The sequence below is a fragment of the Macaca nemestrina genome, chromosome 20 (assembly GCF_043159975.1).
Source record: "Macaca nemestrina isolate mMacNem1 chromosome 20, mMacNem.hap1, whole genome shotgun sequence".
Lineage (NCBI taxonomy): Eukaryota > Metazoa > Chordata > Mammalia > Primates > Cercopithecidae > Macaca > Macaca nemestrina.
In genome coordinates this window covers 22629552-22645898 of record NC_092144.1, presented here as the reverse complement: position 1 = coordinate 22645898, position 16347 = coordinate 22629552, and the positions used below count along the sequence as shown (strand labels likewise).

General features: G+C 39.8%; 1 long non-coding RNA gene across 1 annotated transcript; it reads right to left on the bottom strand.

The window, feature by feature from the left end:
• Positions 1-8: 8 nt before the first annotated feature.
• LOC105494270 (uncharacterized) lies at positions 9-16103 on the bottom strand. The gene is made up of 4 exons (XR_011617966.1): positions 15934-16103; positions 6913-12044; positions 198-412; positions 9-100 (listed from the first exon to the last, which is right to left on the bottom strand). It is a non-coding gene; the product is annotated as an uncharacterized lncRNA (long non-coding RNA).
• Positions 16104-16347: the final 244 nt, after the last annotated feature.

Here is a 16347-nt window from a genome sequence, read left to right as displayed (position 1 = left end):
AGTGAGGGTTGAGGACCAATTAAATGTTTTTCCACATTCTTTACATTGGTAAAATTTCTCTGTGGTATAAATGCTTTTATGCTGGGTTATGTGTGAAAGCCTGCAAAATGATTTGACACATTTTTTACATTTGAAAGTTTTCTTTCCAGTGTGTCTGTTTGAATTTAAAAATTTATATAAGACTTTTGAACATTTACCACATTGAAATACTTTTCTCTGGGTAGTTATGAAACACTGGTTAAGTTCATTATAACCTTCTTCGTGTACCTTACACTCATCCACACTTTTACAGCCTTTTCTTAACTGTAAATTCTCATGTTCATATTTTTCATATCTTCTCAGTATTACTTTTTGAAAAAAACTTCCATGCCCTGCTCTGGCCAAAGGTTTTGAGCAAACTGAGGACATATACCTGAAAAATAAATAAATAAATTACTCCACTTACTCCCATGAATATAGTTTTAAAATCTTACCTTTAAATTTATACAAACTACATAAACAAGATGGCTTTGCAAAATACCACAAGCCCTAATTCGTTCACAGACATATGAATGTAACAAAAACATAGAGATCAAAGTACATCTGTGGTAAATTTATAAATGAATTAAGTGTGTTCAGTGTCCCAGAAAAGCACAATGCAAAAAACCACATAGAAGAAAAAGAAAGCCTGTTAAATTTACCCAACACAGCTTTTCCTGCTTCCCACTATAACATAGTGTCTTTAGAAGTAATTGTTTTAAAAGAAAGGTAAAATACTGACACATTCTTTGTCATTTCTGGCTTTTAGGGGCTTTTCCTGAAACTGGTTTCTGTCACTCATGACATAAAGTTCTGAATGAAATGGTGGTATGTTTTGAAATGAGAGACTGAGTCGTTACAGCAGCAGAGACTGCAGTGCCACAGAAAAGGAACAGGTGTAGCATTTGATTACTAACTCCTACAAAGTAACAAGAGTAAGCTTTCTTAACTAAAAAATACACAGAAAATGTCAGACAACATATATTATAAGAACATGTTTGAGAAACTCCCATAATCATGATCCAAGACAATTGTTTTCAGACCATGTCAGGACAAAATTACATTATAAAGATTTTGACAGGTAGTTTTAAGGTAAAAAACTGAAAGATTATTATATGTACAAAATAGGACAATATCATCCCAACAGAAATATCATAAAATCTTCTGAAAGAAAACAAAAATATTAGACGTATACATTAAGAATTGGCAATAAATTGAGTAACACTCACTGATTAAAACAAGAACAGAGACAATTATGGAAAATCAGAAAAATGAGGATGAGAACAAAAATATTTAACATTTCAAAGAAAACAAAAAAGTGGAGGTAAAAAATACAGATGAAAACTGACAGATTCCAAAAGCAAGAAAAAATGATGTAAAAATAAGCTCAACAAACTAGGATCAAAGAGAGATATTTATAACAAACACATATATAAGCACAATTTCAAAAGTCACAAAGATTATCTTTGAAGCTGCAAGATAAAAGGGATGTGCCAAACCAGGTGCAGTGGCTCACACCTGTAATCCAGGCACTTTCGGAGACCGAGGATAGCAGATCACCTGAGGTCAGGGTTTCAGGACAAGCCTGGCCAACATGGAGAAACCCCATCTCTACTAAAACTACAAAATTTAGCCGGGTGTGGAAGTGCGTGCCTCTAATCCCAGCTACTCAGGAGGCTGAGGCTGAAGAACCGCTTGAACCTGGGAGGTGGGGGTTTCAGTTAGCTGAGGTCACACCACTACACTCCAGTATGGCTGGGGGATAGAGTGAGGCTCTGTCTCCAAAAAAAAATTTAAAAAAAAAGGAAAGAAAAAAGTGGTATGCCATTTACATAGTCTTATGAGATAATCTGTGAACTGTTAACAAAAATTTTGCAGGCCATAAGGGAACTAACTGTGTGATGTAGTCATAAAAATAGTTGTGAAAAAACAGCTATTGAGAATAATACGATCAGCGAATCTGTCCTGCCAAATAAAAAAAAAAAAAAACCTTCCATGGTAAACAAATTCTAAAAAAGTATATTGGAACTGCATATACCCTACATATAAAGGGTGCTGAAAATAGTTTCTTCTACTGAAAATAACATGAATTTTAAAAACCCATATAATCATATAAAAATACATTATTTTCTAGAAAAAAATATGCAAATACACAATAGTAGAATTTCTTAACAGTATCCTAGTGGTGCAGAAAACATTTTTAAATATTCTCTAAAATTAGTAAGAAAAAAGCATAGAAATTATTATAAACATCTGTTAATGAATATACAACATAATAAGATATAATTAGCAATATCAATGACAACTTTGAGGGAAGATGTAACAAAAACGAGTTTTTACATGCAACTTATTATTTTGCCAAAATAAATATACTGTTGTATTTTTCAGAAGTGATATGTAATCCCCAAAGTACTACAAAAGTTTCTGTATAAATATAGAAAAGAGGCTGGGCGCTGTGGTTCATGCCTATAATCCTAGCACTTTGGGGGAGCCAAGGCAGGTGGATCACGAGGTCAAGAGTTTGAGAACGGCTGAGCGCGGTGGCTCAACCCTGTAATCCCAGCACTTTGGGAGGCCGAGACGGGCGGATCACGAGGTCAGGAGCTCGAGACCATCCTGGCTAACACTGTGAAACCCCGTCTCTACTAAAAAAATACAAAAAACTAGCCGGGCGAGGTGGCGGGCGCCTGTAGTCCCAGCTACTCGGGAGGCTGAGGCAGGAGAATGGCTTAAACCCAGAGGCGGAGCTTGCAGTGAGCCGAGATCATGCCACTGCACTCCAGCCTGGGCGACAGAGAGAGACTCTGTCTCAAAAAAAAAAAAAAAAAAAAAAAAGAGTTTGAGAGCACCCTGGCCAACATGGTGAAACCCCGTCTCTACTAAAAATGCAAAAGTCAGCCAGGCATAGTGGCACACGCCTGTAGTCCCAGCTACTCAGGAGGCTGAGGCAGGAGAATCACTTGAACCCAGGAGGCAAAGGTTGCAGTGAGCCGAGATCCTGCCACTTCACTACAGCCTGGGCCTGAGAGCGAGACTCTGTCCAAAAAAAAAAAAATTTTTTTATGCAACTTAAGTTTATTTTTTTAACAGATTAAAACATGTATATTTTAAGGTTATATGTAATCCCCAAAGTACCACGAAAACATTTGTATAAGTACACAAAAGAGGCTGGGTGTGGTGGGAGGCAGAGGTTGCAGTGAGCTGACATCACACCATTGCACCGGCCTGGACAACAAAAGCAAAACTCCATCTCAAAAAAAAAAAAAAAAGAAAAAAGAAGGATAGGAAAAAAGAAAAAACAAAAGATAAGAAAAAGAAAATAAATGAAATCATATAAATACAAACATCAAAAAGACAAAAATGGAAAGAGAATAAATAAGAGACACACATGCAAGAATCAAATGAAATACTTAACAAAATAATAGTAAGTCTTTCTCTTTCAGAAAATTATATATAAATACATATATATATAAAGTTAGCTTTTAAATTCAGACATACTTTCAACAAATAGTTTTATTAAGCATTTTAAAAACCAAGATACATCTTGCCTTTCTACAGGAGTCAGTTGAAATCGGGGCTCTTGTCTGTAATCCTAGCACTTTGGGAGGCCGAGGAAGATGGATCATGAGGTCAGGGGTTTGAGACCAGCCTGGCCAACCTGCTGAAATTCCATCTCTATTAAAAATACAAAAATTAGTTGGGCGTGGTGGCAGGTACCTGTTATCTTAGCTACTCAAAAGGCTAGGGCAGGAGAATCACTAGAAACTGGAAGGTTGCAGTAAGCCGAGATTGTGCCACTGCACTTCTACCTGGGTGAAAGAGCAAAACTCTATCTCAAGAAAAAAGAAAAAAAAAAAAAAATAAATCTAATGATTAAAAAAGACTGGAAGCGGCAGTATGAAAGTAGACATTCCATGCAACATTAATCAAATGAGGGCAGATACAGTCAAAATAATCATACACAAGCTACATCTTCAGTCAAAAAGTATAATATTTTATAAAATATACTTGAAATTGAAACTCCAAAGAAACAAAGAGGGACATCAAAAAATAATAGATTCATTCACTGGGAACCTATGACAAATTTGTGTGTGTGTGTGTCTCACATTAGGGTTCCAAATATATGAAGCAAATATTGACAGAGTGGAAGAAACACACAGAAAGCAATATAATTATAGAAACAAATACCACACTTTCTGCAATAAAAATAAAACAAGAAAATTATGTAAATAAGGGAACAGACTACGTAAAGGCAGTATAAAACAATTATTCCAAACAGTTATGGAGAACACTCCTCAACAACATCAGAATACACACCCTTCTCAATAGCTCATACAACATTTCCCCTGATAAACCACATCTTTAGCCAAAAAGGAAGTCATACCAAAATTGTTAAAAGTAAACTTTTATGAACTACTTTCTATGACCAAAATGGAATGAGAGCATACAACCATATGAGAAAAAAACTGAAAAATTTACAAATATATAGAAATTAACGCTCTTGAGTGTGCTCTTATACAAAGGTTGAAATAGTTAAATTGTGAAAAGGTCCATCCTTCTCAGTGCAATCTACATATTTAATGCCATGTTTTCCAAATTACTCATTGCATTCTTGAAGAAACAGCAACCCCAAAAGTATATAGAATCCCAAGAGACAATGAAGTACACAATAATCTTAAAAAAAAAAAAAAAAAGAAAGAAAGAAAAGAAAAAAGAAACAATGCTGGAGGCATTAAAGTTCTTAATTCAAAACACATTACAAAGCTACAAAATTAAAACAATTTGGTATGAGTATAAAGGTAAAAAATGGACTAATAAAATAGAATGCAGCACATACATAAACTTTCACATATATGGTCATATAAGGAGTCATTTACATACCCATAATTATTGCAGCATTGTTACTCTAAGACAATAGGTGAAAGCAATGCAAATTTCTTTCACCAAATTCTGAGGCCAGACGCAGTGACTCAAGCCTGTAATCCCAGCACTTTGAAAGGCTGAGGCTAGAAGATGACCGAGGTTGGGAGTTCAAGACCAGCTTGACCAACATGGCAAAATGCCATCTCTACTAAAAATACAAAATTAGCTGGGCCTGGAGCCACATGCCAGTAATCCCAGGTATTTGGGGGACTGACGCAGGAGAATCGCTTGAACCTGGGAGGCAGAGGTTGCCGTGAGCCAAGATTGCACCATTGCACTCCAACCTGGACAACAAAGGTGAAACTCCATCCAAAAAAAAAATTCTGGACTATCACTCAGTATTCAAAAAGCAGGAAATATTCTACCAACCGTAAATATAAATCTTGATGGCATTATGCTAAATGAAATGAGCCAGCCACAAGAAGACAAGAGATTGTATGAGATATATGAAGAACTTACACTCTTAGAAACAAAGAAGAGAGTGGTATTTGCAAAGTGCCATAAAACAGAAAAAACTGGGGCCAGGCACGGTAGATCACACCTGTAATCCCAGCACTTTGGGAGGCTGAGGTGGGTGAATCACCTAAAGTCAGGAGTTTGAAACCAGCCTGGCCAACATGGCGAAACCCCACGTCTACTAAAAATGCAAAATTTAGAAAAGCATGGTGGTGGGCACCTGTAGTCCCAGCTACTCAGGACCCTGAGGCACTAAAATTGCTTGAACCTGGGAGGTGGAGGTTGCAGTGAGCTGAGATCACACCACTGCATAGCAGTTAGGGTGACAGAGCAAGACTCCATCTCCAAAAAAAAAGGAAAACTTGGTAGTGGTTTAATATGTTGTAAGATTTAGCTTTGCAAGATAAAAACATTTTAGCAATATGTTACATGACATTGTCAAGATAATTAACATGACTAAACTGAATATTTAAAAATATTTTCTGGTAAATTTTGTTATGTTTTTTGACAAGTAAAAATAATAATACCTAAAAGAGATACAGAGTTATGATAGTTTTAAATTATATTCAAATCCAAGTGTTTCTCCCACACAAAATTCATAAAGATTCACAAATAGGATGTTGAAATTACAAGAATTTTGACTTCTCATCTACACAGGATTAGAAAACCATTCAAAACAATCCTAAACAACAAATATACAAGTTACGAAAAAATTCAAGGATAACATTTATACAGGCAAACAAACAGAGATAATTCTATTGGAAAAAGACATGGCTAATTCATATATGATTTTGCTCCACAATGTTGTAAATTGTACAAAGTTAAATATTGGCACGCACAATTATAATATATGCTAAAAAATCAAAATTAACAGATGTGTGGTGGCATACCCTCAAATATATAACAAAAAAAGTAAAATTGCCAAACAAAATTAAAACACGGAATGTAAAACTTACTAGATACAATTAGATCAATATATTCACAAAAGAAATCTTAGAAAAAGAATATGGAAAAAAATAATACAGAGGTTAGTCGAAGATTAAAAAAAGGGTGAGGACTTCCCAAATTTTGAGGTAATAAAAGGAAACCCTGTGTCTACTAAAAAAAAAAAAAGTAATACAAAATTAGCCAGGTGTGGTGGCACATGCCTGTAATCCCAGCTACTCAGGAGGCTGAGGCAGGAGAATTGGTTGAACCTGGGAGGCGGATCTTGCATGGCCAGGTGTGGAGGCTTATGCCTGTAATCCCAATACTTTGGGTAGCTGAGTCAGGCAGATCACAAGGTCCAGACCATCCTGGCCAACATGTTGAAACCCCGTCTCTACTAAAAGTACAAAAATTAGCTGGGCATGGTGGTGTTTGCCTGTAGTCCCAGCTACTCAGGAGGCTGAGGCAGGAGAATTGCTGGAACCTGGGAGGAGAGGTTGTAGTGATCCGAGATCATGTCACGGCACTCCAGCCTGGCGACAGAGCAAGACTCCATCTCAATACATACAGACATACAGTTATCCTTACCTAGGAAAGCCAGGTTTCTGTAGTTTTCTAGCATCACATTCCTATATAAATTTTTCTGCGCAGTGTCCAGGCACTGCCACTCCTCCAGAGAGAATTCTATGGCCACATCCCTAAATGTCAACAGTCCCTGGAAAACACACACAAACACACCTATTTAAAAAGTGGCTATGGGCAGAATTTTTTTTTTGACTCAAGGTAAAATCAGAAAGTGAATAGAACTTGTTCTGACTTATAGGAGTGACTGAAATTATTCCATAAAATAATTGTCAACACACAAATGTTTTCTAATGTATTCTCTAATTCTGAGAGAACAGAGTGGCATAATATCCATAATATCAGTGTACATATGATACTTGTCTGAATGATAAAGTGTAAAATTGAGGGCATAAACACAAACATGTACATTTTTGAGTGCTATATTTACATAATACAGAATGAGCTGTGTATATTTTTCAGATGAAAAAGACATAGTTGTTTTTATTTTTCAGACAAAACAGATATGTTGAGTTAGAAGGTACCACTCAAATTTTAATGTGTACAATAAACTGGACATCTTGTTAATGCAGATTGTCTTTTCAGGAGATCTGAAATAAAGTCTGGGTTACTGAATCTCTACGAAGCTCACCAGTAATGCCAATGTTTTGGCTCCAAAAGACTATTTTGTCAAACATCCAGTAAGTGGAAGACCCTGTGTTTGTTTTTGTTTTGTTTTGTTTTGTTTTTCTAGCCTATAAACGATGAGAGCTTTCTTTTACCAAATAAAGATAAATGCAAAAAAAAACTTAAAAAAAAGGGTAGCTGCCAATCAAATGTGATGGTTTATGCACATCAGCTGCATAGATACCTACTGATGAAGAGAAAAATCTATAGAGAAAAAATCTGAGAGCTTATTGAGTTATTAACATCAACGGCACCAGGACAAGTTTTTATAGTGTGCAGATGCACCCAGAAGGACACAGCATCACTACTGAAATATTGCCCCCACTAAAGTCAGTTACAGTCTGAATTTAACCGTAAGAAAACATCATTTTTGTGGAAAGTTCAAGATACAGCTATCTTCCATGTTCTACAATTTTTAATAGTGATTTTAAGTAGTTTTTCTTTAGTACCCTAATAAGCAGGTATCTCCTGATAGTTTTTTCAGAACGTTCTGGGTAATAAATACCATCCTGTTTAAACTAGCATTTTCTTAATCGTGTAATGCATAGATGTTGAATACAGTAAGAAATTCTTCTTCAAAAGTTTAGCTTGCTTAAGTTTCTTTGCCTTTTTTCCCTTGCTTTCAAGGCCAGACTTCCTTACTCTCCGTGTTTCCCCTGCCCTGGTAAACAACCTTCTAGCCAGTTCTTATCTATGGAGCCCACATTCCACATCTGCTACCCACTCTGTGAATTACCTCTCCTATGGCAACAGCTACTTCCCATGAAACTGATCTTCCTGCCTTCCCACCAGTATAACCGCATTCCTGTACTTTTCAAGTTAGCTAACCAGGTTTAGCTTAGATTGTGCCATCCAACTCCATCCAACCAAGGCAGGACACAGTAAGAAGGACAAGCTGCATTAGAGGTAGTAACCCCCCCCCCACTTTCCTTGTTCGTGTGTACTCTCATGGCAACCAGAACTAAGAGGGACACAGTCCTGCACCTTAAGCTTTAGTTTCCATTTCAGAGTTACTACAGTCAGAATTTCTTGGTTTTTGAAATTAAAACTGTTAGAAAAATTCAGCAAAATTACTCACAGTGTTCAAGTAAGGGAAGAACATTTTAAGGTACTTATATTTTGCCTCAGTAAGAAAAGCAAAAGTATTTATTTTTTTCAGACAATAAATGTATAATTTTATTATTTATATTAAAAATCACATAGTAATCAAGGCACAATGGCTTATGCCTGTAATTTCAGGACTTTGGGAGGCCGAGGTGGGTGGATCACCTGAGGTCAGGAGTTTGAGACCAGTCTGGCCAACGTGGTCAAACCCCATCTCTACTAAAAATACAAAAATTAGCCAGGCTCCTGTAATTTCAACTCCTCAGAAGACTGAGGCAGGAGAATCGCTTGAACCTAGGAGGTGTAGGTTGCAGTGAGCTAAGATTGCACCATTGCACTCCACCCTGGGCAACAAGAGCAAAACTGTGTCTCAAATAAACAAACAAAAAAATTAGTCACATGGGAACACTCCTGGGAGGCACCAAATTTCATCACATAAAATTTAGCCTTAATCTCAAAAATCAAAGTAACAGGATATAGGGCCAGGCCAGGCCAGGTGGCTCACACCTGTAATCTCAGCACTTAGGGAGGCTGAGGTAGGTGGATCAATTGAGGTCAGGAGTTTGAGCCCAGCCTGGCCAACATGGTGAAACCCCATCCATACTAAAAATACAACAATTAGCTGAGTGTGATGGCACGTGCCTGTAGTCTCAGTTACTCAGGAGGCTGAGGCAGGAGAATCTCTTGAACTTGGGAAGTGGAGGTTGCAGTGAGCTAAGACTGCACCATTGTACTCCAGCCTGGGCGTTGCTGTGAGACTCTATCTTAAACACAAACACACAATAAAACAGGATATAGAACAAAGATATTCACTGTCAAAAATTTACACTGCTCAAAAAGGAACTGAAGTTTTCAGGAATCTATGTAACTCACCAATTATCTACCATAGTTTTTTGTGGGAATGTATTCACTCTCTACAGCTGAAATTGAAGAGGGATTTTTCTTTATTTTTTTTCTTGGTAGCTACCATTCTAAAAGCTAGATGGAATTCTGTTTGAAATCACTCAGCCATAAAAAAACACACCTGAGAATATTTCCAAACCCACTCCGAGGAAAAAAAAAAGGAATTGAAAATTTTCAACAAATAAAATATATTATTAGATATTAATGTTTTTGAAACTCACCTCTTTTATGCCATTATATTTTGTTACCTTTCAATCTCTACTAATAAAATGCAATATATAGTTAAAAAACTGAGGACAGCTGAGCACATTGGCTCAGGCCTGTAATCTCAGCACTTTGGAAGGCCCAGGCATGTGTCACTTGAGGTCAGAAGCTTGAGACTATCCTGGCTAACATGGTGAAACTCCATCTCTACTAAAAATACAAAAACTAGCTGGGAGTGGTGGTGCACACTTGTAGTCCTAGCTACTTGGGAGGCTCAAGCAAGAGAATCACTTGAAATTGGGATTTGGAGGTTTCAGTGAACTAAGATGGCACCACTTCACCCCAGCCTGGGTGAGAGAGGGAAAGTCTGTTTTTAAAAAAATAATAATAATAAACCTCAGGTCAAAATAAGTGAACAAATCTTTTCAAGATACAGATATGTCTTACTCAAGTGTCAAGTCAGGCCATTCAATTACTTGAGTGTCCCACCCCATCCTGCTCACTTAAGTACTCAATAACCCCTCTCAGGAGACTCTGAACTATGCCCCAGTGAGTGCCTTGGGCACATTTTACTCTGCAAGTTCTTACACCATCTCAATGGAGTCAGATTTTTGGGGTTTGGTAGTTTTTTTTTTTTTCCTGGAGATTTTTTACTATTTTTCTTGCACTATTTTTCTGTCCCCTAGAGGAATTCAGAATGCAGAAATTATTTTTCTCCTCAATACTAGTATCTGATTGGCTGACCAGCAATGTGTCTCCAAGAAATGAAAGTTAAGTTGGGTGAAGACAATATTAATGTCTCAAGGGGTTAACTTAAAAAAAAAAAAAAAAAAGGCAGCAGGAAATGCCTCTTAGCCTCAGGGCATCCACCTGCACACTTGAGAAGCTACACTAAATACCTCAGGTTGTCCTATGAGGGAAAACGACCCAGTAGCTGATATTCACAAGACACTCTAGCAGACATAGCCATGTTTATCCCCATACAGTACTGAAACCCAGGTCCAAGAAAAACTGAAAGGTGGGCCGGACGCGGTGGCTCACGCCTGTAATTCCAGCACTTTGGGAGGCCAAGGCGGGCGGATCACAAGGTCAGGAGATCAAGACCATCATGGCTAACACAGTGAAACCCCATCTCTAATGCAAAAAAAAAAAAAAAAAAAAATAGCCAGGCTTGGTTGTAGAGGACTACGTGCTCACAAACAGGGTGTTCCCCATAAGTCCTGCTCTCGCAAACGAAGCAGGGCATTCCCGACAAGTCCTGCTCTTGCAAACGAAGCAGGGCGTTCCCAATAAGTCCTGCTCTTGCAAACGAAGCAGGGCGTTGGGGGCCTGTTTATATGAAAACATCTTGAAAATCCAGAAAGTCAGGGAAAGGTCAGAAAAACAACGATGTGTCTTGTGACTTGGCAACATTCCACAAACGACTGTATAAAATAAAGCGGAGTGCGCCATTCGAGGCGGCCGCCATGTTTGTCTTGTGTTGTCTTGTGTGTTCATTCCTTTGTTTAGGAAACACGCGGACCCCAACATCTGGCGCAGCGAGCAGGGTCCGTGGCTCCACGAGAGCAAGGAACCGGAGGGGGAACACCCCAGGCAGGTAAATAAAGAAAGGGGGACCCACGGGAAAATTATGGGGAATTCCACCTCTCTGGCCTCTAAATATTTGCGGTTACTCCAGGGACTGTTGATGTCTATAGGAGTAGAAGTTAGTTAAGGAACATAAGACTTTGAAGTGATTGTTTGCCCATGTTGAACAACATTGTTATTGGTTTCAATATCAAACCAAAGTGCAATTAAATCGAAAGGAATGGTTGCAAGTGGTTAAAGTCCTGCATCGAGCTCATCAGCGGGAGCAAACGATGCCTCTGACTTTGTGGACTTTGTGTAATTCCATTACTCAGGCATTAGAGTTACTTGAAACTGACTCGGAGCATGGCGATACTGCCACAGGAGGTGAGGCATCTGAAGGTTTAGAGAGGAATGATCCTAGAGAGAAACATGTTTATGCCCCGGTTATTGAAGACAAGGAATTGGAAAAAGAGCTAATGCCTCCTTCATCTGAAGGAAATTCTGATTTGCAGCACATTTTAGAGATGTTACAACAGTTGTTAAAATTGCAAAATACCACTGCTCCTGTTTCTCCTATCTCTCCGCCATGAGCCTTCCCTGTTACCTTCCCTTATGCTAAAAGGATTTCCCTTTGCCTCCACCTCCAACCTCTTTGTCTATGTCAGGTCAGGTTTTCTCTGTGCCTCTTCCTCCTGTAGGAGAAAAAAAGAAATAGAAGGAAAAGGGTGATTTCGAGGAATTAGATTTATTCCCAATAACACGGGCTGCTTTCGGCCCCAATGCTCAGTTCCCAAACGGTGGCCAGAATGTGACTTTTACAGCCCTACAATTTAAATTTTTGAAAGAAATGAAAGCTGCAATTTCTAATTATGGACCTCAATCACCGTTTGTCCTTGGCCTTCTCGATTCCTTCAAAACATATGATGATTCCTATTGACTGGAAAACGTTGGGACAGACTGTCCTTAATCGTTCGCAATGGCTTCAATTAAAAAGTTGGTGGTGAGAGAAAGCAAGAGTACAAGCTAGAAAAAATGCTACGTGAAATCCCCCAAGACCTACTGAAGAGCAGCTTACGGGTTCAGGACAATACGCCACTCTTAATGCTCAGGCAGGCCTAGATGATATTACTCTCACTCAGATTAAAGCCTTGTTTTTAAAAGCATGGACTAAGATTAAAATAGCGGATAAAACTTCTTTATCTTTTGTAAAGATCCTACAAAGAGCCACAGAGCCATATCCAGATTTTGTAGCCCATCTTCAAAATACTGTATTAAAGACTGTAGGTTCAAGCCCTACTGCTAAAATTCTTTTGAATACTCTGACTTTTGAGAGTGCTAATCCTGAGTGCCAAAAATTGCTGCGTCCTCTAAAAGCTAGTGGGGCTGATTTAGATGAATACATTCGGGCTTGTGCAGGTGTTGGAGGAGCTATTTACAATGCTCAATTGTTTGCTGGGGCACTTTCTAAGGCTTTAAAAGGCAATTCTAAACAAGGTATATGCTATCAATGTGGAAAACCCAGTCGGAGTGAATCTGCTGGGGTTACTCAAATTTATAAGGTTATGCAAGATCTTGTCCACCGCAGTCGGAGAATGGTTGAAATCGTCGTGACCGCGGTGTAGGACTTGTAGCAATTGCTTCCACTGCCGCTGTTGCTGGATTAGCTCTACACCAGAATATACAAAATGCAGAATTTGTGCAACAATGACATGAACAATCACATTTGTTGTGGCAGCAGCAACAAGACATAGATGCTCATTTGACTGAACGAGTAGATAATCTAAAACAAGTGGTTTCTTGGTTGGGAGATCAGCTAACAGTGTTGAATACCCGAGCTTTGTTGAAATGTGATTGGAACACTACCCAATTTTGTATTACTCCTGTTCCTTTTGACAGCACTGTACATAATTGGACTGAGATAAAGAGACTTTTAATTGGTCATAATAATCTTTCCCTAGAAATACAAGAATTAACACAGAACATTTCTGAAACATTTTGCAATCAGTTACCGTTGCTGACTGGTGCAGATTTGATGACTGGTATTGCACAAAGTTTGACGTCTTTGAACCCTATGAGTCCTGTAAAAACTTTGCTGACCTCTGTTTTTAGTAATGTATTGATTGTTGTTCTTGCCTTTGTCATTTTTCACAGTCTGCTGGAGACGGTGCCAAAGGGCAAACACCGAATCCCAGCGAGCCCAACATGTAATGATGGTTTTAAAAGAAATTCAAACTTGTAAATAAGGAAAGGGGAAATGTAGAGGACTACGTGCTCACAAACAGGGTGTTCCCCATAAGTCCTGCTCCCGCAAATGAAGCAGGGCGTTCCCGACAAGTCCTGCTCTTGCAAACGAAGCAGGGCGTTGGGGGCCTGTTTATATGTAAACATCTTGAAAATCCACAAAGTCAGGGAAAGGTCAGAAAAACAACGATGTGTCAATCCACAAAGTCAGGGAAAGGTCAGAAAAACAACGATGTGTCTTGTGACTTGGCAACATTCCACAAACAACTATATAAAATAAAGCGGAGCGCGCCATTCGAGGCAGCCGCCATGTTTGTCTTGTCTTGTGTTGTCTTGTGTGTTCATTCCTTTGTTTAGGAAACACGCGGACCCCAACACGTGGTGGCAGGCACCTGTAGTCCCAGCTACTTGGGAGGCTGAGGCAGGAGAATGGCCTGAACCTGGAGGTGGAGCTTGCAATGAGCCGAGGTCACAGGCCACTGCACTCCAGCCTGTGGGTGATAGAGCAAGACTCTGTCTCACAAAAAATAAAAAATAAAAATAAAATACTGAAGAGTGACTGAAGACACATCACCCTATAAAGTTTCAAAAGGAAAACCTGACCCAAAAACATTCTGATATCTGTGTCTAGTGAAAATAGAAGAAAAAAATGCAGAGAGATATTTCACCATACAGTGTCAGATTCTTCTTTGCTTTCTTCTCATAGGAAATATTTTTTTAAAAAATCTTTTTAAATGTGCCATCAAATGCTTTGTCAAAAAATGATTAATAGGCCAGGTGTGGTGGCTCATGTCTGTAATTCCAGCTCTTTGGGAGGCTGAGGCAGGCAGATTTCTTAAAGCCAGGAGTTCGAGACCAGCCTGGCCAACATAGTGAAACCCCATCTCTACTAAAAATACAAAAATTAGCCAGGCGTGGTGCTGGGCAACTGTAATTCCAGCTACTTGGGAGGAGACAAGAGAATCGTTTGAGCCTGGGAGACAAAGCCTGCAGTAAGCCGAGGTTGTGCCACTGTACTCCAGCCTGGGTAACAGAGCAAGGCTCCATCTCAAAAATTAAAAATAAAAAGAATTACTTAAAATAGGTATCAAAATGTATACTAAAGGATAAATAGTTGATAAAGTGCATTAGGGTGGGAAAATTGGCATTTGGGAATGTCAGACCAAAATGGAAATTTAGTATTTTTCTGCAAGTCAGAGTTAGACTGGAGAAAAAGGGGATAAGGGGTAGACCTGAGGCCCTTCTTGGGACACTAGTGAAAACTTCAGGGAAAAATCAGTCCTCTGTGGAGTGTGAAAATCATTAAGTGGCAGGAAATTAGATTGAGGTGGCTCTAGTCCCCGGATTTCTACTTCTAAAAAAAGTCTAAATCAAGAGCATTTTTTGGTAAATTACTACATTGGTGGAAACAAGCTTCGGGTTTAACCAACTATAAACTGCCAATTAAGCTCTGATTACATAACCAGGATATTTCCACCTTGATTTTAAAAATTAAGAAACTAGGGCAGGCGCGGGGCTCACGCCTGTAATCCCAACACTTTGAAAGGCCGAGGTGGGTGGATCACCTGAGGTCAGGAGTTCAGGACCAGCCTGGCCAACATGGTAAACCCCTCCCTCCGTCTTTACTAAAAGTTTTTTTTTTTTTAAATGGCCAAGTGTGGTGGCGGGCACCTGTAGTCCCAGCTACTACGGAGGCAGAGGTTGCAGTGAGCCGAGATCACACCACTGGACTCCAGCGTAGGCAACGGAGACTGTCTCCAAAAAAAAAGAAAAACAAAACAAAACAACAACAAAAAGTACATCGCAGTACCTAGCCAATTCCTCAATTTGCTTTTTATCACGAACCTTATAAGTCTTTCCTTCAAGCCCTTTCCATGGATTACAAATTACAAACCACAGCCAGGTGCTCTGAATTATTTAAAATTTTCGCGGTGACACCATAAATTTTTAACAGGAAAAAAGAAAGCCTGGGAAGCCTATGGACAAAAACGCTTCCCATATGAACCCGCACCCCGAGTCAGGATTCTGCCCTGAGGTTCCTCCCATGGTCTCTGCACCATCTGGGAGAGATGAGGGGCTACTGGTGCAGAGCTGCCCAGAGAGGGCTCCAGGCCAGGGCACAATCACTACACAGGGAAGAGACAGGACGCCCGGAGGCCCAGCTGCCAGCGCAGCCGCCATCTCATGGCTGAAGGGGACTGAGGCCGAGCTGGACAAGGAGAACTCGGGGCGAACATAGTGGAGCTGACTGCAGGGAGGCGTGAGTCCCCCCAAAGCCGCTTCCCGCCGGTTCCAACCACCCCCGCTCCCTCTCTCGGGATGTCGGACTGGCCCTCTCACCATTTCTAGGCTTCCAGGGGGTCCTGACTTCCTAGTTGTGGATCTCCAATAACTGCAGGTCACAAGGCCACAGAGGCTGGACCTCTAGAAGCAGAAGACACAGAGCAGTGAGCACTAGACCTGGACCTCCGGCTGCAGTGAGAGGCAAAGGCCCCGGCCAAATCCCGGAAGCCGCCCTGTTCGTTCCAGCTGTGTGCCTGATTGGACAGTTCCCAGGACAGCGTCCCTGATTGGATAACGTTTAAGACCCCGCCTTCTCAGGCCCTGAGTGACAGCAGATGTGATCAGAGGTTGGGCTGGATGAAGAAGATTCACAGCCTCAGCTGCAGCCTTTTCAGGCACGTCTTCCTCCCGGAGCTGAAGCAGGCCCATCCCAGAGCACTGGAAAACTCTATCTCTTCTTTGCTATCTTTT